Below are 26,284 nucleotides of genomic sequence, written 5' to 3'. Positions count from 1 at the left end.
TGATAGATATCGTGAATGTTGGGTAGCAAATACAGTAACAAGTCAGCAACTAAGGCTGTAACGATTCACTCGCATATTCGATGAATCGAACCGTAACCCTTCATGAATTCAATTCGTTATTTGTGACCAGAACCAAATAATAACGAATATTTACGTTTTTTTTAAGGGAGCATGTTTTACTTGAACCCGTATGTCCTTTTCCAAAGTGAGATATGCAAGAATGGAACATGTACTAGCATTGCAGTAGCGCAAGTCATGTCAGTTTGCCAACTATTACATACCAAATTTGAGTGTCATGAGAATACTGGTTATTGCTGTGACAAATTAACACTGTCAACATGGGCGTTCCATATTGTACATCAATCACTTAACTACAATATTGTATTCGTGAATAATTATTCGTATTCGTTACCCAATATTCATGATACGTATCATATTGGCCACATAGTGTATTCGTTGCAGCCCTGTCAGCAACTGAAGTATTATTTATTACATTCAGTGAAACGGGAACAAAATATAGTTAGGACATGTTTTGATCATGTTGACAGTATTTATATATAACAGTGACCACATTTCTGTCAAATGTGTTGACTATCATCCTGTCTGGTTTGGATACCTGCTATTTTGTATATCTCGCTTTCATAATTAGGGAACTACTGTAAACATACTTATTTTCGTGTGGTGCAATTTTCGCGGAATTGACAGTTTAGACTACATCGCGCGGTCAATTAATCTCGCAATCAGTAATTGACGGAACTGCCAGCTGTCTCTTTGGCCGCCACTAATAGCAGTGAAAACAAACAGAGTGGCTTAACCTGTCAGGCGGCGTTTATTGCTTACTCACAGGAAATCCCTATCTGTGCGATATACTAGTACACAGTAATCCGTTTACTCACGGAAGGGTGTTACTCGCGGCGTATAAATTTTCTCTCTAAAATGTTTTGCGCGAAAAGTGCAAAAATAAAACCTGCACAAAATATAATACGTAATACAGTAATTCTAGTAAAAATACTCCTTTTAAAAAAATTAATGAAGATTCTCTTCCGGTGATCATAAATATTGAATTGAATTCATGAGTGGTGTGTTTTTGTGACATGGCTTTATTATTTACAAAGTTTGAGTTAGGCATTCAAAAGTATGTATACAGAACAGGGGAGATTATTCTATGGACGTACAGCTTTCTTATAATGCGTTAACACTGTTATCAGGCAACCGTATGAAAAAATAAGTTGTATATCCATGGAGATAACTTCAACTTTTGCACCATGGGTGAAATAGAGGAGTTTTATAATGAGTTCATTGTTTTGTTGCTCAATTGCCCATTGACTCCAGGGAACAAAACACGAGTAAAACCTGTTCCCTTGCTCTATCAATGTGCTACTTGACATGACCTGAAGTAATCTGATTTGATCTGACCTGATACCTGACCTGACATTTGACCCATAAGTATCAATAGCTTTTCCCGAGTATGCCTGGAGCAAATGTGAAGTATGTGCATTCATTACTTAAGTTGTTATGGGTGGTGGGGTAGCCTAGTGGTTAAAGTGCTTGCTCTTCATGCCGAAGACCCAGGTTCGATTCCCCGCATAGGTACAATGTGTGAAGCCCATTTATTGCGTCCACTGCTGTGATATTGCTGGAATATTTCTAAAAGAGGCGTAAAACTAAACTCACTCACTAAGTCGTAATGTTTTTATCAGGAGACAATATTGAGGCTGGATGTTTGGTACTGAAATGGGATGGAATGAAAGTAAAACAAGTTTATTACATATTTGTATGTAAACAACTAAAATTAATTGTTATGGTTAATTATTATGCATATTTTATGCAAAAAGCTTACCTGGAGCAGCTTTTGTTGGGTGTATTTTATTTTTTTAATGTAATGAAAACCATCTTAGTTTGAGGCCAGTGATATTAAATGTTATGTTTTGGTGCATTGTATTTTGGATGATGCTTCAGTATCAAATCTAGATGTTGTCTTGTGTTCATGTTTTATCTAATTTAATTCAGTTTTAAATATACCTTTGGCCTAATGTTTTATAGCTTTGTTTGTGATGGTTTATGGACCCAAGACCACTTACATGGATAGGCTCTGGCAAAAGGGGCAGTGGGGTAGCCTAGTGGTTGAAGCATTTTCTCTTCGCGCTGAAGACCCGGGTTTGATTCCCAACATGGGTACAAATGTGTGAAGCCCATTTCTGGTGTCCGCTGGCATGATATTTCTGGAATATTGCTAAAAGCAGCATTAAACCATACTCACTTAGCACTATACAAAAGTATCTTTTGTATGGTACTAAGACATAGGGTACAGTGATAGTATATATTGCTAAAAGCGGCGTAAAACTAACTAACTAACTCACTCAACTTCTCTTGCAACACTTGGCATTGGTATCTAGTTGTCGAATGAATGGTCAGAATGACTGTGTGACTACAGATGGTTTTGGGGCATCCAGTGGTCTGAGAGCTTGCAGTATCTATATCCACAATTGCAGCTGTTACATATGTCAATGTTTGAATGTGAAATTCACCCTGCTTGTAACCCTTGCTCTCACAATGAAGTGCATATATGACTGACATTGCTCACTTGGCTCAGGCGCTGCAGGTCTCTTTACAGAGTTATGTCCCTTTGGTACGCAAAAAAACTTTCAACATAGATTCCAATCCCAGTTAGACCCAGTCATGCTTCTAGGTATGTCGGGGCTGTGGGGTAGCCTAGTGGTTAAAGCGTTGGCTCGTCACGCTGAAGCCCCGGTTTGAATCCCCACATGGGTACATTGTGTGAAGCCAATTTCTGGTGTCCCCGGCCGCGTGATGTTGCTGGAATATTGCTAAAAGCTTTTCCCAAACTCAGTCAGTCAGTCTAGGTATGTCAGCATCATTCCTGTTTGTGGGTTTCACAAAATCTGCCACCGTGATATGTCTAAGACCTAACTGGATCAGGCTTTTCTTGTCAAGCCAAGACCCGGCTTGATTCCCCACATGGATGCAATGTGCCAAGTCCATTTCTGGTGTCCCGTCACGATATTGCTGTAATATTGCTAAAAGTGAGGCAAATTCTTACTCACTGTATGCAATCTCTTCAGAGCCCTTTACAAAGTTCAAACGTAAATCTTAGTCCATTTTAGTTTGTGTACATTACATCTCCGAAGACACTGTGATAGGAGTATATAACTTCCTTCTATCTCTTAAATCTTTGAAGGGCATCTAGAAGTGGAATGCAGAAGAAAAGAAGATTTATGGATGTCAATTTCTTTATTGTAGAATAGACGCGTTTCTGAGTGTATGCTTTATCCGGCCATCAGGTGAATGGTGACGAGCAGCATACACTCAAACGCCGTGGTTATTCATAATAAAGAAGTTGACATCCATAAATCTTTCTTTTCTTATACTGTCTCTTACTATTGGGTTTTAGCAACATCTAAACCAAATCTACTGCTTGGTCTCCAGCAATAATTCAACTTGCTCATAGTGTTCATACAATTTTAAGTGCCCCTCTACTTTCTCTTTATCTAATGTGGCGAATACAGTATGTGTATACCTCATTGTTTGAACTGATATGTGTTATTTCTTCAGGTGCATAAGTGTTAATGTACATAAAACAGTCAATATGTTTGTTTTGATCGAAAACTCCTTCATGCCCACAAGATCTTTTGCATTTTAAGGCACTTCAGGGTGTAATTATAGGCTTTGCATAACTTCAGTATTTGTGTATATGTATTCACAAAATATAATAATGCACATGTTGTTGATCACTGGATTGTCTGGTCCACACTCAGTTATTTACAGACAGCTGCCATATAGCTGGGTCCCATTCCTCAAAGCGATCGTAGAGCTACGATGATCGTAACTCCCATACTTTAACATAGACTTACGACTGTCGTAGCGCTACGATCGCTGTGAGGAACGGGGCCCTGGTGTATTGTTGAGTGTGGCGTTATACAACAAACCAACCAACCAAAACAAAATATATCTTTAAATAAACATAAGACCAGAGATGCCAACCTCTACGATTTATTCGTAGTCGCTACGAATTTTAGCCTCAGACTACGCCAATACGACTGCACTAGAAATTCTACAAAATTTGAAGAAAACTCATTAAAATTCGGATATATAGACAAAAACATACATTTTCGCCAAAAAGAGACAAGAAGAAATGTAATGCTGATAATTTGGAAACCTGCTGTTGGAGGCATGTGAAATTAAAGCTTCACTCTTGATAAGTGTCATATCATCTTTCTCAGAATCCATCATGATTTTAAGTATTTAGATGACTACTAATTTTATGGTCAAACTACTAATTTTGATCTTGGAAACTACTATTTGCAACACTTTGGGGTTGGCATCTCTGTAAGACCAAAGAAAAATATAAAGCAGAAGGAAGACTTTACCTGAAGATTGATCTGAAAATTTGTAGGAACACCTCGTTCGATTATGTTGTGAATATCTAGATAGATGTGCTGCTGTACAGAAGTGAACATCACCTCTTTACTTACCTATATCTACATATAATTTAACATTGTGTGAATTTTTTAACTGTATATGAATTACAATTTAGTTGTTGTCATAATTACCATTGTGAAGAAAACTGCTGTGTTTATGAAGTATAAAAGTGCTATCTTTGTACAGTTCTACTTCCAAGTGCTATTGATTCCTGGTAAAAATTCTGTGATGGAGTGATCACAAAGTGATTGTTTCAATTGTCTGAAGAAGTGATTTTGATGTCATAGCATTATTATGTCATCTATCATGAGTGAATTAGACACATTTATTATATTCTTAAGGGTGAAATACTGTAAATATTGGTAAAAATGGTATTTTCACTGAGTAGAATATATCCATTTTATGTAATGGATATAAAAAATGTCTGAAGCGGAAGACATTTCGTTAAAAAGGATAGTGCATATAAAAATATATGCACTTCTTGATTGATCTAGGGCAGTCAAATGCAGACAAACCTGATTTAGAAATACCTATCATAGAAAATGTCCATTATTCCAAATCAGACCAGAGGACATCATTGGAAAATATATGTGTCTAATTCTCTCATGACACATGCGATAATACGCAGTATTTGACAACATTAATAAAATATTCCATTTATTATATTTTGATCCTTGTTTATAAATGATCGAGACATCGAGTAAGTCTGCATTTTATTACGCAACCAAACTACAGTCCAGCCCTTGAGCAGAAAGTAGTTCCAGGCAAAAGTAATATTCTACTCGGTGAAATAACATGTTATCATATAGACACTTGTGTTTGGTGATCTTACGATGTCAGTGGGAGGTCTTTGTGAATTACTTTCAATGAATAGCATATACTGTTTTTTGCTTCTAACACTGACCAAGACCAAGGGACATCATAGTATAGGTTTTGTGCATTTGGAATACTTGCAAGTGATATTGAAGGTCAGATTCATTTCCAAGGTGATAACCCCAAGGGAATTCAGAATATAATAAGTAACATGTTATATTTGGGATTATGCTTTCTTAGTGAAGTAGATTCTAGAACTTCTGTTGGTTGATGCCTGTCCGGATTCAAACCCACATCCTTAGAGTCAGGCACCAAACCCAAGCCAGCCACCACCTTCTGCTCATCAGGTTAGGCCGGACTTGCGAGGTTGAATATCTCGACAACATTTAACCTTTTAATGTACCTTGTAATCAGATTGAATATGGAATATTTATGAATATTTTTGGTTACAGTGCGTCCAGAACAACAGTTAGCTTACCAAGACTTCTTAAATCGGTACAGTATACAGACTGCATTATCACAAGTTTATCAACTTTTGATACAGTTTTGTTGTAATTACTGGGTCTGTTATAATATAATAATTTTTATATACACACTTCTGTTTGTATTTGTTGTGTTGTTTGTTCTTTAAGGCTGCACTCCAGTTCTAATACTCACCCATAAGATCACCCGATGATAATACATCTTTACTAAACATTGTTAAATGGACATTTCTAACACACACATTCAAGCCCCAGATATGCATGTCAAGCTTTGGAGGGCTTCAGTATTGTATTCTCCTGAAGATTATTGCACCATTTCAGTTCAGTGTTTCTTGTTGGGAAATGATCCTTGTTTTAGCCCCCAGTGCCAAGATCTGAGTTGGCATCCTATGCTATGGCAAGATGTGGCATCAGACGGTCAGGCTCGCCGACTTGGTGGACACATGTCATCATATCCCCATTACACGATGATCATGCTGTTGATCACTGGGTTGTCTGGTCCAGACTCGATTATTTACAGACAGCTAGAATACTGCTGAGTGCCAGGCAGGGTAACACAAGTGGCAATGTCAGTTATCTCCCTTGTCTGAAGATATGTTGTATACATTTTGGGTCTGCTGAATCCTTTTGGTGTCCTCAATGCTCAAAACTATTCCTTGCATCCTCATGCTAAGAGTTACATCCCTTCCATCATTATGGTAAGAGTTATGCCCCTTGCATCCTGGTGTTAAAGCTTCAGCAACGACAAAGAAACTTTTGAGATTTCATATTTTATTTACTAACATTTTTTCTTGGGATACTAGTATATGTATATATATTTATATATATATAAATACAGAGGTTTGAATATCACATGGTTCATGGTAGGGACAGCGGACAATACAGTAATGTTTCAGTCTCAACACGCAACATCCCCAAGACCATGAACACCATCTACCACATCTCGGACCACACAATACCAGATTGACGAGTTACTTCTAACACCAGTTCTTACAACACAGAATAACCCCTGACAATGTTTCACTAAACATTATCATTTTAATAGCTCGGAGATGATTCTATGGATCATTTTACTTTCACATGCTAATGTAAGTGTTATTTTATCTTAATTAAGCATATACCAATGAATATATTGCAAATACTGATTTATGTTCTAGATCAACAGGCAATATTTTTGGTTCAGTTTTCTTCAAGTTACCATGCTCCATAAATTAATGGCAGTAAAAATGGTACAATTTTTTTGGGAAGTGGCCTATAAAAATATTATCACATGTATACTATATAAATATAAAACTTAGTTTTGTGTTGTTATTGCAATAATTGGTTGCTCGGCATATCCTTGGCTTCCAGGCACAGTTTCAAAAAATCTCTCCGCTATTACTCTTTCAACCCTATTGTAAGGAGTTATGATATCATAGCACAATCTTTTTGAAACAGGCTGAGATGCTCACACTATCCTACTCGCAAAACCCCAATAATGACAAAACATTTCTTCATGTCACAGAATATGTAGCCAATGAAATATAAAAAAATATTGCTTTCACCTTGTATATTTCTTAAAATGCTTTTTCGGTTTGACAATGATGAAAATAATGACCATGCAATGATCCATTCAAAAAACGAAGATTTGTAGTATATACTGCAGACTTAGAACTCAAGCTCAGAATTTCTAAGTTAGAATTTGAATACAAATCAGTATTGGCAAGACTGGGTATATATCTAAAACAGATGCTGTGGAAACTTGTAGTCATGTTACTTCTTCAGACAGATTTTACATGTAAAGTAAAGCCATTATTTTAACAGTAATGTTTTAACAAATCCGATACTCAGACTTTGGTGCTTTTCACACTGGCTCTAAGAGTAAACCAACAATGTATACTACTGAAGTTGTTCATATACTACCCATCAAAAGTTTAGACACTAGTGTAAATGTAGCCACTTACTTCAGTCAACTGTTCTAAACTAGATTTTGCAAAAATATTACATACGGTTTACATATGAACTGATGTATTTTAGAACATATTCGAAACGTTGCAAAGATTGTCATGATTTCAATAAATGATGAAACTCTGTGAAAATTGGTGACTTGTTAACAAAAGATTACACCAATTACGCAGCTGTTAACATGCACCATATTTGCACATGCTTTTCAGCAATTTGATGCCTAATTCATCTGCATAAGGTTTGGGGTTGGTTTCCCCCAAGTTAGAGGTGAAATTCATCTTTGGTGTAACTATATACATTGTATATATATACGTAACATATAGTGAGTGCTTTCAGTGAGTCTGAACTTTTGATGGGTAGTATATTACCAAAGTTAGAATTGCAGGTTAACTATCGTTATATCCAAGAATCTTGTATTCTGTAACTTCTTGTGTGTAGTATACATTAGCTAGTACTTCTACCAACACAAATTCCTTCTCGCTAAACATACAAACAAATATCGTATGTCACAGAAGAAAGGACCTATGTAAATCATTCGAGTTATCCAAAGTTCAACAGTCTCAAAATGACTAAAAACGGAATATGCAGTGCCACAGTTTCAATTTTCGACTGTATTCAACACATCAAAGTACGACATAATGGCGTTAAACTGTATTAGTACTGTGAACCAAGGAAGATCATCTTGAAAGTCAAAATGCCTTAGTAACAGTGAGAATGGTTTTATGCTCCTTTTACACGGACACATTCACAACACAGTATCGAAAGTAAAACTAAATTGTTATCAAATATTTTCAGCAGTATAAGAATGGATGTTATCTAGTATTAACACATCAGATGCTACACATGAACCTACATCGTAGAAGAGAAGTCGGTTTATTTAACAAATATCATTCTATTGTACAGTTTTGTACATTATTTCCCAATATGACATCCTCTGAAAAAGGATACCACAATGTAGACCCCCCTAAAATATATGTTTAAACATCAACTTAAGACTTGTATTGGTTGGTCCAAAGTAATGTCCTAGTCCTATGTATCTGCTGGTCTAATACGTCCCTATATGTCCTAGTCCAAAGTAATGTCCTAGTCATATGTATCAGCTGGTCTAATACGTCCCTATATGTCCTAGTCCAAAGTAATGTCCTAATCCTATTAATCGGCTGGTCTGATACGTCCCTATATGTCCTAGTCCTATGTACCGGCTGGTCTAATACGTCCCTATATGTCCTAGTCCTATGTACCGGCTGGTCTGATACGTCCTTATATGTCCTAGTCCTATGTACCGGCTGGTCTGATACATCCCTATATGTCCTAGTCCTATGTACCGGCTGGTCTAATACGTCCCTATATGTCCTAGTCCTATGTATCGGCTGGTCTGATACGTCCCTATATGTCCTAGTCCTATGTACCGGCTGGTCTGATAATGTCCCTATATGTCCTAGTCCTATGTATCGGCTGGTCTGATACGTCCCTATATGTCCTAGTCCTATGTACCGGCTGGTCTAATATCGCCCCTATATGTCCTAGTCCAAAGTAATGTCCTAGTCCTATGTATCGGGTTGGTCTAATACATCCCTATATGTCCTATGTAATGTGGTCCTAATGTTAGAATGTTGATGTCCTATTCCACATGTACAACCAACAGATGTTACAACATGAACAGCTACTTAAAACTCCTTGTGTCGTTTGTTTTGATCAGGGCTTCATTGCATTGTAGTGGCTGGGTTGTGTATTGAGGACATTGGATCCAAGAAATGGGAGCAATTTATTCTTAAGAAAGTTCGTACAAGTTAATGCTTGTTCAAAGACAAAAGCTAAATATTTCAAAACTGATAAAAAATCTGATGATCAAAATGACAAGAGTTTTCTCCCTTGTCTATTCATTCAAAATATTAGGTGATCATTAGTTTTGTTCTAACCTTGTGATTACTATTAACGGAAAGGTGAAAAATGATTCTGTGAATTTCCAGCACATTTCTATTGCAGAAAATATATTCTGTACAAAGTGTTTTTATTTCAGTTAATATGAAGTAAGGGAAATGAACAAAAAGTGTCAATACTGATCATGTTTTTGATGTTTTATGGCAAACATATGTATTGTCAGAGATATTATCAGAAAAAAAGATGACATTCACATATTTATAAGAAGTATTGCATCATGACCACAGTGCCATCTAATGTAAAATTGGACCACCAGATTTTTGGAAAATTCAGTTCTTTTTATCTCTGAAACAAGAATTAACATGTATGGACTCTTGGGTGAACAAAAAATTGTTCCCATATCTTGGACTATAGTATTTGCCACATCTTCATAGAGGCGAGGCAACACTGGTAGGGCAATCGTTGCAGCATCCTCCATCAAAGAACAGCAGGAGGCGGTGATCCAAAGGGCATTTGTATCGTGGAGTACAATGGAATACAATTCATACAACAGCTGCATGTACCTTGAGATGTACACAGATGCCTGGGCAGTGGGTGGTTTGCACAAACTGTTCACTATACAAAGATGTGTTCTTATGGAAATGTTAGGCTGTGCTTTAACCCAGGCAAAGGTGTTCTGACAGTACTCTATAGGGATAAATGGGAGGCCAATGGCAATCAGCTTTATTTCAGACTGACCTCACATTGCTGTGTTGCAGCATTAGACAACTGAGTGAGTTTAGTTTTTAAGCCGCTTTTTGCAATATTCCATCAATATCACAGCGTAGAACACCAGAAATAGGCTTCACACATTGTACCAATGTGGGGAATCAAACCTGGTCTTTTGTGTGACGAGACACTCCTTAACCACTAGGGTACCCAAGACCTAGTTAAGCTATTTGTGAGAGTGATGCTTGCTCCAGCAAGAGCAAGACCCAGTTTCCAAACATCTGGTGTCGTCACTGATTTTCACAGCCATTTTGCCTTTCAGACCCAATGGAATCTTTCAGTTGATAATATATCTGATTATTCTCATTTGTTAAATATATTTGTTAAAGCAACTGGACCTTCATATCCTAATAAAGTACTGCCTCTCATTATCTGTCTATTACATAAGGCAACACACCAATTATCCTTCTTATCAGGTGCTTATTCAAACAATATTAATCTTTTTGTATGGCTTGTCCTCTCATTCCAGGTATCATCTGAAAAACAGTCACGGCACATCCAACAATGGAGCCCAAACTATACACGCTGTCGAAATAAAGTAATCACACTCCATAATTTGATGTCCATTCTGGCAATCTATTTTAATCTGTCAATCCGCTTCACTTTACAATCACTGTCACTTCTCTGTTAGCTAAGCATCCATCTTGAATTCTGATTCACAGCTATGAGTTCTAACTGCTCCTAATGTGGCACTTTAGCGACCCAGTACACTGTACAGAGCACCCAATTAATCAGGATTGTAATGTCTCCCTGAAAACACATTTCTGGATTAACAATCCTTTGCACCAGAGTAATGCCCTTCAGATCTGGCCCCTCTCTGTTCATTTTGGTGTAGATGTCTTGAGATCATATTCCCAAGGATTCTGGAATCACAACATTCCTGCCACTGCCAGTCCCATATAGCTTTCTATTCTAGCCAGTACAGGTGTAATCCAGTATTCATTCCAGCTCATACCGGCTTTAATCCAGTAACCACTCTAGCTATTATCAGCATAATCCAGAATTCATTCCAGCTCATACCGGTTTAATCCAGTAATCACTAGCCATTTTCAGCATTATCCAGAATTCATTCCAGTTGTCATGGTTTCTCCCAGGTATTTCATAAATTCCGGATTATTAATACAACAGGAGATATAACCACTGTGGAGAAGTGAATAGCTCGTTACTCTCACTTACTGGGCTTTCCAGTATCATTCATCAGTACTGATACTGGTGGTGTGCAGTATTCGTCAGCTGTTTGTACCACTGTTTTACTTCACTGCTGTGTCCTTGACCTTAGCGATCACCTTCTCGGCCATTGTGATAACCATGTCCCTCATCGTATGACATGCTATGTTATACACTGAGCACTTTCTCTAGTTCTGTATACAGGATATATATACATATGTACAATGTTTCTGGCTATGTATATGTCTATGTACAAGGTCTACCTCGGACTGCTATACCTCCCTGAAAACAAACAGGGTGACAATGAGAGCATGATCATATAACAATATACGTAACTGTACTGTGATTAACACTGGATGTAAAAGGATGAGTTTCTAACACAGTCTCAACTTTGGAGGCCTTAGAACTCGACTTGAGTCATCTCAAATGCAGAATGAATACCATGATTGGACTTACAATATACAGCATAAATATATGGCAGTTAAGAATATATAATATATAAATAATACACAAATACATTGGAGGCAAGAAACTGATTGGAGTTGAAAAGACTTGATTGAAAATTACAAAATGGTCTTACGAGTAAAGATTATGACTGGAAAAAGAGCAAAGGGACCAAAAGGAGGTAAGAATCTGTACATATTGAACATTGATACCAGAACTAATAATATATAATCATACTAAAAAGATTTATGATGCATCGACATGGGAGTAAGACAAAATCACACTTACGATGCCTCAATGTTGGAGTTAGAAGATGAGACATCGTATGTGTAATCATATCGTGAGTTAAGATATAATTATACTTACGATGCCTCAACGTTGGAATAAAGACATGATTATACTTACGATGCCTCAACATTAGAGTTAAGAAGTAGGTGCATTTTCTTCATCCTGAGTATCTGAGCATGTGACAGCTTCTTCTTTGCTGCTGTCCACCATAGGTAGTTCCCACAGATGTAATCCCTCCTTCCTGGTCACTTTGTCTTCAGATCCTGCATTAGCCATAATGTCAGACGCCGACTTTTGACTTGAAGTTTTTGGTCTCTGGTGTAAGTTCCGCAGGCATGTCATCCCCGCTCTATACTCAACACATGGACACGCCATGATCACTTTCGTATGAATATATGTCTCCCTCACTGGATCTCACTTCTCTCCGGGTTCAAGCGTAACGAATCTCGGATGAACTAAAACCACTGGAGCTGGGAATGCTCCGTAGAATCTGACGGTGGAGCTGATCGCGAAGGATCCGCTTCTTCCAGACGCAAGTCTTTACACCCTAGTTCCTTCCTCAATTCTAAGTTCCAGGGAAAGTCTTTTATGTATACTATTATCCATCTTTGTTCTTCTGAAGCTCCTGAACAGAATCTACCGGTGGTAATGCGTTTCGCTTCACAAGAGCCTTCGCCCAGGCATTCCGCTTCTCTTTGCTGTCTTCTTCCTTAAGATCAAGCCGAGATTTGAATAGGCCCCGCCGCGAGAGAGAGTTAAGTGAGGAGAAGTGTAGGTCTTGGTGCCCATCCATGATGTTGGGCACGGAGAGACAAGACGACACCGCCTGTGCTTCTTCTTTGTGACTGGCGCATGTGTGTCTGGGGGGAGGAGGACGTAAGCTAACCTCGCTTGACTTTGGACTAGTGTGTGTTAACAATCGTACTCCAGAGACTCCTGCCCTTCCGACGCCCTGTAAGCTGACGCGGTGGTGAGATACCGCTTTAGCTTCTTTGGCGATGATGGTGATGCATAGTTTTTGTGTGGTGAGGGTTAGACAAATTTGCCCTCCCGCAGACTTCTATACTGCAGCAAAGGCCTGTGAGATGAGATCAGGTTTTGGGAGAGGGCTGAGAGGTGTGTAACTGACCTCCTCTTTGACCTGGCCCGACCTTTGGATACAGCAGACCTGCTGATCCTTTCATAAGTGTCTCAAGAATACTTTTCCTGAAAAACACAATTATCAGCATCAGTTTCAGATATTGAACAAAAATAATACTTTGCCTTCCTAATTTACACAAATGAATAAGGTTGAACCTGCAAATTTTGTTATCCAATGTGCAGTAGTTAAACTTTTGCAATAATCGATGGGATAAAAGGGTCGGTTGGTTTGTTGTTTAATGCCTAACTATTCCAGCTATATTACAGTGGTCTGTCTGGACCAGACAATCCAGTGATCTTAATCATGAGCATCATTCTACGAAATTGGGATACAACGACATGTGTCAACCAAGTCAGCGAGTCTGAACACAGGATCAAAAGGAGTAACGCTAGCAGGTTTTTCGCGCTGACATTTTTGCTTGGCCTTACTCAATGACCACCTCTCCATATCCAGGATTGTTGGAAGTCTCGCCTATTATCCCCATGGAGTAATCTGTCTGTACTGACCTGAGCTCGTTTGATGTGGTCCAACCAGACCTTGACCCCTGTCTGATCTCCATGGAAGGTGAAGGCTGAGATGGGCGTGTGGTACTCATTCAGATAGATAAGCAGGAAACTGCCTGTAACAATGACCTTGACCCTTAGAAACATGAACGCACTGATTTATGCCCTCCCTTACAGTTTCCTTTATACCTTCCTTTATGTTAGCAAGAACAATTTGTATATTTTAGCAGAATCCTTGATAGTCAGGTTGTAAATTATCATGAGGAATGATTGAAATCTTAAAAAAATCTGCATTATTTCCTGAAACTGAACTATAGAACCCTTATGTACAAATTTACAGGTTTAAAACCTTTTGAATTCAGAGGTTACAAAAGATTGAACCCTGTTACTCATAAAAAACTCAATATTTGATCCATTTAAAGTTTCAAGAAAGTAGATTTATTCTCATAATTTCTGTTTTCAAACCTTTTGTCCTTCAGATCCTGTACAATAATGCGATCTAGTCTCATGGGCTGCTTGGTGATCTTGAACTTGTCCATCCGCTTGTTAGCTCTTATACACTAACAGTAGATCGGGTGAACAGAAAACAGTCCACGATCCATCTGAAGGGCACAGGTCATATGTTGATTACATCAGTCTTAATCACAGTCATGGCAAACATTAAGCTGTCCAACTACCCTTTTTATAGTTTCAATGATTTTCTTCTCTTCATCAATGCCATGATGCAGGGAAAATGTCATAATAATAGTACTTTTGAGCAAATATTCCAGCAAAACTAGGCAGGGGACACCAAAAATGGGCTTCACACACATTGTACCCATGAGACAATCGAACCCGGCCTTCAGAATAACAAGTGAGCGCTTTAACCACTGGACTACCATACAGTGACAATAACTCCTTGACCTACAGGTAGTAGTGTAAGGAATATATTACACATGAAACATTACAGTATGAGCTAAGTCCATGTGTACTGACCCTAGCCTGAGCCTCCTTCATCTTGAGGGCTGGAGTGCATCAACAATGCTCGACTGTGCTATGCGCTTAAAGCCTGGCATTGGAGATGCAGGTCAAACGTTGGAGTTATAGCTCTGCACCAACTGGAAACATACATATTCATTGTTTACAAATATCTCAATAAATATCTTACCCATTTCTTTTTTGAGAATATTTATTTGAGTATGATTTTTAAGCCACTCTTTTAGTAATATGCCAGCAATATCACGGCAGGGGACAACGCCTGGGGTTCACACCATTGTACCCCATGTGGGGAATCAAACCTCGGTAAAGATTTTACAGCTGAGGCTACTAAAAGCCCTAAATTACATACAGATTCTATATCAAACAATGTTGGGAATCAAACATAGGCAGTTGCTGTGTCAACTGAACACATTGACCACAAATCCATTTCAAATGCCCTGAAATCTTTTTTCAGATAAATGTATACCATCATGTATTTTGTTTCTTTTACACAAGAAACCAAACAAGATACCACTAGAACCAAAATAGATGCTCAAAAGGATTAATTTTATATTTGTTTCTAAAATCTTTGTTGAAACATCATTTTAACAACTCAGGTAGTGAAACAAAACTGGGCAATCCTAAGCAGTCTTTAATCCATTGTTGATGTCCATTCAAGTTGCAAGACTTCTAAACGCTTCCCATAAACCAATCGGGTGTTGGAAAGAACTGCTTTTGGCTACCAGTTAGGGCCAGAATTGACTTTAAGATCCTCTGTCTGACATACAAGTTGCCTCCATGGTTTGGCTCCCTCCCTACTGTCTAGAACTCCTACATCCGTATGTCCCCTCGCGATGCAACTTGTGCTCAAACACACTAAATCGACTGGTCATCCCCATCCTGCAAGCTGAAATCCTTTGGACACCGGATCATTCCTTCTTTTACTCTAACTTGCATGCTTTGAGACTCTCTCCCAGAGTCCAGACTTAAAACCCACCTTTTCTCAGTATATTATGTATAACTTCATCTGTAAATACTCCAGTGCAAATATTCTGTAGCGCTTTGAGCATGCCTCAGGGTGTGGAAGGAGCGCATTATAAATCTGCATTTATTATTATTATTATTATTGAAGCCTACTGAAGCTCACCTTCACACATTCATCATTAGGAGCTTCCACTGCATCGTAAGGTTCAATCTCTTGGTCACAATGGCTTCCATCCTCTCTTTGTCCACCTGGTCCCTACATGCTTGTGTTGTGAGTCACAAACTAGATCCAATCTTACCCAATCTAGGGGTCACAACATACTGACGATGGGCTTCGCTGCATTTCTCCAATTGCATAACTTTCCTCATCCATAGAAACTGCTACAAAATAGGATAAATGTGCTGTATGTCAAAATGTCTTTAAGCGCTTCATTATAGTTTACACATAATAATAATTTCAAGTATGTTTTGGCACACCACATCACAAATACGTCAGTCAACAAGCCCTGGAAGTGATGTTTCGTAACTTGAACGAGGAAGGGGTGGGGAGTGTATCCATGTGCCCTGTTACAGGGACGGAGGAAGGAAGTGGGAGTGTATCCATGTATCCTGTTACATGGACGGAGGAAGGGGTGGGAGTGTATCCATGTATCCTGTTACAGGGACGGAGGAAGGAGGTGGGAGTGTATCCATGTATCCTGTTACAGGGACAGAGGAAGGGGGTGGGAGTGTATCCATGTGCCCTGTTACAGGGAGGTATCCATGTATCCTGAGGGAGGAAAGGGGGTGGGAGTGTATCCAATGTGCCCCATTACAGGGAGGAAGGAAAGGGTATCCATGTGCCCCTGGAGGACGTATCCATATGTGCCCCACATGTACCAGAGGAAGGGGTGGAGTGTATCCATGTGCCCTGTAACAGGGACGGAAGGAGAGGTGGGAGTGTATCCATGTATCCTGTTACAGATTTGGAGGGTGGGTTGGTTTGTATCCATTTTTCAAACAAAACCAAATTTGTTTGATTACGCCGCTTTTTTACATTAACAATTTGGTGTATATGTTAAAGCATAATAAGTATAGTTAATGATTTTTCAGTGATTATGTATATTTACTGATTCTGTCTAACTTAAACTCGCTCTGTTCGAGGGGAATATGATAGATATCGTGAATGTTGGGTAGCAAATACAGTAACAAGTCAGCAACTAAGGCTGTAACGATTCACTCGCATATTCGATGAATCGAACCGTAGCCCTTCATGAATTCAATTCATTATTTGTGGTCACCAAAACCGAATATTAACGAATATTTACGATTTTTTTAAGGGAGCATGTTTTACTTGAACCCGTATGTCCTTTTCCAAAGTGAGATATGCAAGAATGGAACATGTACTAGCATTGCAGTAGCGCAAGTCATGTTAGTTTGCCAACTATTACATACCAAATTTGAGTGTCATGAGATCACTGGTTATTGCTGTGACAAATTAACACTGTCAACATGGGCGTTCCATATTGTACATCAATCACTTAACTACAATATTGAATTCGTGAATAATTATTCGTATTCGTTGCCCAATATTCATGATACGTATCATATTGGCCACATAGTGTCTTCCTTGTAGCCCTATCAGCAACTGAAGAATTATTTATTACATTCAGTGAAACAGGAACAAAATATACTTTGGACATGTTTTAATCATGTTGACAGTATTTATATTTAACAGTGACCACATTTCTGTCAAATGTGTTGACTATCATCCTGTCTGGCTTGGATACCTGCTATTTTGTATATCTCGCTTTCATAATTAGGGAACTACTGTAAACGTACTTATTTTCGTGTGGTGCAATTTTCGCAGAATTGACAGTTTAGACTATATCGCGCGGTCAATTATTCGCGCAATCAGTAATTGCCGGAACTGCCAGCTGTCTCTTTGGCCGCCACTAATAGCAGTGAAAACAAACAGAGTGGCTTAACCTGTCAGGCGGCGTTTATTGCTTACTCACAGGAAATCCCTATCTGTGCGATATACTAGTACACAGTAATCCGTTTACTCACGGAAGAGTGTTACTCGCGGTGTATAAATTTTCGCGCTAAAATGTTTTGCGCGAAAAGCGCGAAAATAAAACCTGCACGAAATATAATACGTTTACAGTAATTCTAGTAAAAATACTCCTTTTAAAAAAATTAATGAAGATTCTCTTCCGGTGATCATAAATATTGAATTGAATTCATGAGTGGTGTGTTTTTGTGACATGGCTTTATTATTTACAAAGTTTGAGTTAGGCATTCAAAAGTATGTATACAGAACAGGGGAGATTATTCTATGGACGTACAGCTTTCTTATAATGCGTTAACACTGTTATCAGGCAACCGTATGAAAAAATAAGTTGTATATCCATGGAGATAACTTCAACTTTTGCACCATGGGTGAAATAGAGGAGTTTTATAATGAGTTCATTGTTTTGTTGCTCAATTGCCCATTGAGGCTGCTTTAATTAACTCCAGGAAACAAAACACGAGTAAAACCTGTTTCCCTTGCTCTATCAATGTGCTACTTGACATGACCTGAAGTAATCTGATTTGATCTGACCTGATACCTGACCTGACATTTGACCCATAAGTATCAATAGCTTTTCCCGAGTATGCCTGGAGCAAATGTGAAGTATGTGCATTCATTACTTAAGTTGTTATGGGTGGTGGGGTAGCCTAGTGGTTAAAGCGCTTGCTCTTCATGAAGACCCAGGTTCGATTCCCGCATAGGTACAATGTGAAGCCCATTTCTTGTGTCCACTGCTGTGATATTGCTGGAATATTGCTAAAAGAGGCGTAAAACTAAACTCACTCACTAAGTCGTAATGTTTTATCAGGAGACAATATTGAGGCTGGATGTTTGGTACTGAAATGGGATGGAATGAAAAGTAAAACAAGTTTATTACATATTTGTATGTAAACAACTAAAATTAATTGTTATGGTTAATTATTATGCATATTTTATGCAAAAAGCTTATCTGGAGCAGCTTTTGTTGGTGTATTTTTATTTTTTTAATGTAATGAAACCATCTTAGTTTGAGGCCAGTGATATTAAATGTTATGTTTTGGTGCATTGTATTTTGGATGATGCTTCAGTATCAAATCTAGATGTTGTCTTGTGTTCATGTTTTATCTAATTTAATTCAGTTTTAAATATACCTTTGGCCTAATGTTTTATAGCTTTGTTTGTGATGGTTTATGGACCCAAGACCACTTACATGGATAGGCTCTGGCAAAAGGGGCAGTGGGGTAGCCTAGTGGTTGAAGCATTTTCTCTTCGCGCTGAAGACCCGGGTTTGATTCCCAACATGGGTACAAATGTGTGAAGCCCATTTCTGGTGTCCGCTGGCATGATATTTCTGGAATATTGCTAAAAGCAGCATTAAACCATACTCACTTAGCACTATACAAAAGTATCTTTTGTATGGTACTAAGACATAGGGTACAGTGATAGTATATATTGCTAAAAGCGTAAAAACTAACTAACTAACTCACTCAACTTCTCTTGCAACACTTGGCATTGGTATCTAGTTGTCGAATGAATGGTCAGAATGACTGTGTGACTACAGATGGTTTTGGGGCATCCAGTGGTCTGAGAGCTTGCAGTATCTATATCCACAATTGCAGCTGTTACATATGTCAATGTTTGAATGTGAAATTCACCCTGCTTGTAACCCTTGCTCTCACAATGAAGTGCATATATGACTGACATTGCTCACTTGGCTCAGGCGCTGCAGGTCTCTTTACAGAGTTATGTCCCTTTGGTACGCAAAAAAACTTTCAACATAGATTCCAATCCCAGTTAGACCCAGTCATGCTTCTAGGTATGTCGGGGCTGTGGGGTAGCCTAGTGGTTAAAGCGTTGGCTCGTCACGCTGAAGCCCCGGTTTGAATCCCCACATGGGTACATTGTGTGAAGCCAATTTCTGGTGTCCCCCGGCCGTGATGTTGCTGGAATATTGCTAAAAGCGGCGTAAAACCCAAACTCAGTCAGTCAGTCTAGGTATGTCAGCATCATTCCTGTTTGTGGGTTTCACAAAATCTGCTACCGTATATGTCTAAGACCTAACTGGATCAGGCTTTTCTTGTCAAGCCGAAGACCCGGGCTTGATTCCCCACATGGATGCAATGTGCCAAGTCCATTTCTGGTGTCCCGTCACGATATTGCTGTAATATTGCTAAAAGTGAGGCAAATTCTTACTCACTGTATGCAATCTCTTCAGAGCCCTTTTACAAAGTTCAAACGTGTAAATCTTAGTCCATTTTAGTTTGTGTACATTACATCTCCGAAGACACTGGGATAGGAGTATATAACTTCCTTCTATCTCTTAAATCTTTGAAGGGCATCTAGAAGTGGAATGCAGAAGAAAAGAAAGATTTATGGATGTCAATTTCTTTATTATGAATAACACGACGTTTCTGAGTGTATGCTTTATCCGTCATCAGGTGAATGGTGACGGAGCAAGCATACACTCCGAAACGTCGTGTTATTCATAATAAAGAAGTTGACATCCATAAATCTTTCTTTTCTTATACTGTCTCTTACTATTGGGTTTTAGCAACATCTAAACCAAATCTACTGCTTGGTCTCCAGCAATAATTCAACTTGCTCATAGTGTTCATACAATTTTAAGTGCCCCTCTACTTTCTCTTTATCTAATGTGGCGAATACAGTATGTGTATACCTCATTGTTTGAACTGATATGTGTTATTTCTTCAGGTGCATAAGTGTTAATGTACATAAAACAGTCAATATGTTTGTTTTGATCGAAAACTCCTTCATGCCCACAAGATCTTTTGTATTTTAAGGCACTTCAGGGTGTAATTATAGGCTATGCATAACTTCAGAATTTGTGTATATGTATTCACAAATATAATAATGCACATGTTGTTGATCACTGGATTGTCTGGTCCACACTCAGTTATTTACAGACAGCTGCCATATAGCTGGGTCCCATTCCTCAAAGCGTCATCGAGAGCTACGATGATCGTGAACTCCCATACTTTAACATAGACTTACGACTGTCGTGAAGCCTACGATTGCTGTGAGGAACGGGCCCTGGTGTATTGTTGAGTGTGGCGTTATACAACAAACCAACCAACCAAAACAAAATATATTTTAAATAAACATAAGACCAGAGATGCCAAATCTCTACGATTTATTCAGTAGTCGCTCACTTAATTTTAGCCTCAGACTACTAATAACGACTGCACTAGAAATTCTACAAAATTTGAAGAAAACTCATTAAAATTCGGATATATAGACAAAAACATACATTTTCGCCAAAAAGAGACAAGAAGAAATGTAATGCTGATAATTTGGAAATCTGCTGTTGGAGGCATGTGAAATTAAAGCTTCACTCTTGATAAGTGTCATATCATCTTTCTCAGAATCCATCATGATTTTAAGTATTTAGATGACTACTAATTTTATGGTCAAACTACTAATTTTGATCTTGGAAACTACTATTTGCAACACTTTGGGGTTGGCATCTCTGTAAGACCAAAGAAAAATATAAAGCAGAAGGAAGACTTTTACCTGAAGATTGATCTGAAAATTTGTAGGAACACCTCGTTCGATTATGTTGTGAATATCTAGATAGATGTGCTGCTGTACAGAAGTGAACATCACCTCTTTACTTACCTATATCTACATATAATTTAACATTGTGTGAATTTTTTAACTGTATATGAATTACAATTTAGTTGTTGTCATAATTACCATTGTGAAGAAAACTGCTGTGTTTATGAAGTATAAAAGTGCTATCTTTGTACAGTTCTACTTCCAAGTGCTATTGATTCCTGGTAAAAATTCTGTGATGGAGTGATCACAAAGTGATTGTTTCAATTGTCTGAAGAAGTGATTTTGATGTCATAGCATTATTATGTCATCTATCATGAGTGAATTAGACACATTTATTATATTCTTAAGGGTGAAATACTGTAAATATTGGTAAAAATGGTATTTTCACTGAGTAGAATATATCCATTTTATGTAATGGATATAAAAATGTCTGAAGCGAAAAGACATTTCGGTAAAAGGATAGTGCATATAAAAATATATGCACTTCTTGATTGATCTAGGGCAGTCAAATGCAGACAAACCTGATTTAGAAATACCTATCATAGAAAATGACCAGAGGGACATCATTGGAAAATATATGTGTCTAATTCTCTCATGACACATGCGATAATACGCAGTATTTGACAACATTAATAAAATATTCCATTTATTATATTTTGATCCTTGTTTATAAATGATCGAGACATCGAGTAAGTCTGCATTTTATTACACAACCAAACTACAGTCCAGCCCTTGAGCAGAAAGTAGTTCCAGGCAAAAGTAATATTCTACTCGGTGAAATAACATGTTATCATATAGACACTTGTGTTTGGTGATCTTACGATGTCAGTGGGAGGTCTTTGTGAATTACTTTCAATGAATAGCATATACTGTTTTTTGCTTCTAACACTGACCAAGACCAAGGGACATCATAGTATAGGTTTTGTGCATTTGGAATACTTGCAAGTGATATTGAAGGTCAGATTCATTTCCAAGGTGATAACCCCAAGGGAATTCAGAATATAATAAGTAACATGTTATATTTGGGATTACGCTTTCTTAGTGAAGTAGATTCTAGAACTTCTGTTGGTTGATGCCTGTCCGGGATTCAAACCCACATCCTTAGAGTCAGGCACCAAACCCGCTCAGCCACCGCTCATCAGGTTAGGCGTCGGACTTGCGAGGAATATCTCGACAGCATTTAACCTTTAATGTACCTTGTAATCAGATTGAATATGGAATATTTATGAATATTTTTGGTTACAGTGTGTCCAGAACAACAGTTAGCTTACCAAGACTTCTTAAATCGGTACAGTATACAGACTGCATTATCACAAGTTTATCAACTTTTGATACAGTTTTGTTGTAATTACTGGGTCTGTTATAATATAATAATTTTTATATACACACTTCTGTTTGTATTTGTTGTGTTGTTTGTTCTTTAAGGCTGCACTCCAGTTCTAATACTCACCCATAAGATCACCCGATGATAATACATGTTTACTAAACAGTGTTAAATGGACATTTCTAACACACACATTCAAGCCCCAGATATGCATGTCAAGCTTTTGGAGGGCTTCAGTATTGTATTCAAGATTATTGCACCATTTCAGTTCAGTGTTTCTTGTTGGGAAATGATCCTTGTTTTAGCCCCCCAGTGCCGAAGATCTCAGTTGGCATCCTATGCTTGTGGCAAGATGTGGCACGATCAGACGGTCAGGCTCGCCGACTTGGTTGACACATGTCATCATATCCCCATTACATAGATCGTTGATCATGCTGTTGATCACTGGATTGTCTGGTCCAGACTCGATTATTTACAGACAGCTGAGTGTGGAGTTTAACAAGCAAACAAGCCCTCAGTGCTGAGTGCCAGGCAGGGTAACACAAGTGGCAATGTCAGTTATCTCCCTTGTCTGAAGATATGTTGTATACATTTTGGGTCTGCTGAATCCTTTTGGTGTCCTCAATGCTCAAAACTATTCCTTGCATCCTCATGCTAAGAGTTACATCCCTTCCATCATTATGGTAAGAGTTATGCCCCTTGCATCCTGGTGTTAAAGCTTCAGCAACGACAAAGAAACTTTTGAGATTTCATATTTTATTTACTAACATTTTTTCTTGGGATACTAGTATATGTATATATATTTATATATATATAAATACAGAGGTTTGAATATCACATGGTTCATGGTAGGGACAGCGGACAATACAGTAATGTTTCAGTCTCAACACGCCAACAACTTGCAACATCCCCAAGACCATGAACACCATCTACCACATCTCGGACCACACAATACCAGATTGACGAGTTACTTCTAACACCAGTGCTTACAACACAGAATAACCCCTGACAATGTTTCACTAAACATTATCATTTTAATAGCTCGGAGATGATTCTATGGATCATTTTACTTTCACATGCTAATGTAAGTGTTATTTTTATCTTAATTAAGCATATACCAATGAATATATTGCAAATACTGATTTATGTTCTAGATCAACAGGCAATATTTTTGGTTCAGTTTTCTTCAAGTTACCATGCTCCATAAATTAATGGCAGTAAAAATGGTACAATTTTTTTGGGAAGTGGCCTATAAAAATATTATCACATGTATACTATATAAACTTAGTTATTAATGTTGATATTGCAATAATTGGTTGCTCGGCATATCCTTGGCTTCCAGGCACAGTTTCAAAAAATCTCTCCGCTATTACTCTTTCAACCCTATTGTAAGGAGTTATGATATCATAGCACAATCTTTTTGAAACAGGCTGAGATGCTCACACTATCCTACTCGCAAAACCCCAATAATGACAAAACATTTCTTCATGTCACAGAATATGCCAATGAAATATAAAAAAATATTGCTTTCACCTTGTATATTTCTAAAAATGCTTTTTCGGTTTGACAATGATGAAAATAATGACCATGCAATGATCCATTCAAAAAACGAAGATTTGTAGTATATACTGCAGACTTAGAACTCAAGCTCAGAATTTCTAAGTTAGAATTTGAATACAAATCAGTATTGGCAAGACTGGGTATATATCTAAAACAGATGCTGTGGAAACTTGTAGTCATGTTACTTCTTCAGACAGATTTTACATGTAAAGTAAAGCCATTATTTTAACAGTTATGTTTTAACAAATCCGATACTCAGACTTTGGTGCTTTTCACACTGGCTCTAAGTGTAAACCAACAATGTATACTACTGAAGTTGTTCATATACTACCCATCAAAAGTTTAGACATACTAGTGTAAATGCAGCCACTTACTTCAGGCAACTGTTCTAAACTAGATTTTGCAAAAATATTACATACGGTTTACATATGAACATATTCAAAACGTTGAAAAGATTATTGTCATGATTTCAATAAATGATGAAACTCGGTGAAAATTGGTGACTTGTTAACAAAAGATTACACCAATTATGCAGCTGTTAACATGCACGATATTTGCACATGCTTTTCAGCAATTTGATACATAATTCATCTGGTTTGGAGTTGGTTTCCCCCAAGTTCGTGGAGAAATTCATCTTTGGTGTAACTATATACATTGTATATATATATACATAACATATAGTGAGTCTAAACTTTTGATGGGTAGTATATTACCAAAGTTAGAATTGCAGGTTAACTATCGTAATATCCAAGAATCTTGTATTCTGTAACTTCTTGTGTGTAGTATACATTAGCTAGTACTTCTACCAACACAAATTCCTTCTCGCTAAACATACAAACAAATATCGTATGTCACAGAAGAAAGGACCTATGTAAATCATTCGAGTTATCCAAAGTTCAACAGTCTCAAAATGACTAAAAACGGAATATGCAGTGCCAGTTTCAATTTTCGACTGTATTGAACACATCAAAGTACAACATAATGGCATTAAACTGTATTAGTACTGTGAACCAAGGAAGATCATCTTGAAAGTCACAATGCCTTGGTAACAGAGTGAGAATGGTTTTATGCTCCTTTTACACGGACACATTCACAACATAGTATCGAAAGTAAAACTAAATTGTTATCAAATATTTTCAGCAGTATAAGAATGGATGTTATCTAGTATTAGCACATCAGATGCTACACATGAACCTACATCGTAGAAGAGAAGTCGGTTTATTTAACAAATATCATTCTAACAGTTTACCACAATTTAGACCCCTGAAAATATATACCACAATGTAGACCACCCCCAAAAATATATGTTTAAACATCAACTGCTTCTAACATGTATTGGTTGGTCCAAAGTAATGTCCTAGTCCTATGTATCTGCTGGTCTAATATGTCCTATATGTCCTAGTCCAAAGTAATGTCCTAATCGGCTGGTCCTAATCCTATGTCCTAATCCTATGTATCGGCTGGTCTGATAATCCCTATATGTCCTAGTCCTATTGGTCTATATGTCCTAGTCTAATGTCCTAGTCCTATGTATCGGCTGGTCTAATACGTCCCTATATGTCCTAGTCCTATGTATCGGTGGTCTGATATGTCCTAGTCCTGATGTATGTCCCTATCGTCCCTATATGTCCTAGTCCTATGTATGGTCTAATACGTCCCTATATGTCCTAGTCCTATGTACCGGCTGGTCTGATACGTCCCTATATGTCCTAGTCCTATGTATCGGCTGGTCTGATACGTCCCTATATGTCCTAGTCCTATGTACCGGCTGGTCTAATACGTCCCTATATGTCCTAGTCCAAAGTAATGTCCTAGTCCTATGTATCAGTTGGTCTAATACATCCCTATATGTCCTATGTAATGTGGTCCTAATGTTAGAATGTTGATGTCCTATTCCACATGTACAACCAACAGATGTTACAACATGAACAGCTACGAAAATCCTTGTGTCGTTGTTTTGATCAGGGCTTCATTGCATTG

At 37.9% G+C, this 26,284-nt stretch overlaps 3 long non-coding RNA genes across 3 annotated transcripts; all 3 read left to right on the top strand.

The window, feature by feature from the left end:
* Window positions 1–995: 995 nt before the first annotated feature.
* On the top strand, window positions 996–3,747 carry LOC124271365. Its single transcript, XR_006897023.1, has 2 exons — window positions 996–2,689; window positions 2,865–3,747. It is a non-coding gene; the product is annotated as an uncharacterized LOC124271365 (long non-coding RNA).
* A 5,426-nt stretch (window positions 3,748–9,173) lies between these two features.
* Window positions 9,174–26,062, top strand: LOC124271364. Its single transcript, XR_006897022.1, has 3 exons — window positions 9,174–9,267; window positions 25,829–25,882; window positions 25,976–26,062. It is a non-coding gene; the product is annotated as an uncharacterized LOC124271364 (long non-coding RNA).
* On the top strand, window positions 18,591–20,944 carry LOC124271363. The gene is made up of 2 exons (XR_006897021.1): window positions 18,591–19,660; window positions 19,840–20,944. It is a non-coding gene; the product is annotated as an uncharacterized LOC124271363 (long non-coding RNA).
* Window positions 26,063–26,284: the final 222 nt, after the last annotated feature.

This window comes from Haliotis rubra, unplaced genomic scaffold, assembly GCF_003918875.1.
Source record: "Haliotis rubra isolate DU_JTF1 unplaced genomic scaffold, ASM391887v1 Scf16, whole genome shotgun sequence".
Taxonomy (NCBI): Eukaryota; Metazoa; Mollusca; class Gastropoda; order Lepetellida; family Haliotidae; genus Haliotis; species Haliotis rubra.
Note: the sequence above shows the minus strand (reverse complement) of the source record. Positions and strands in the feature narration are given on the sequence as shown.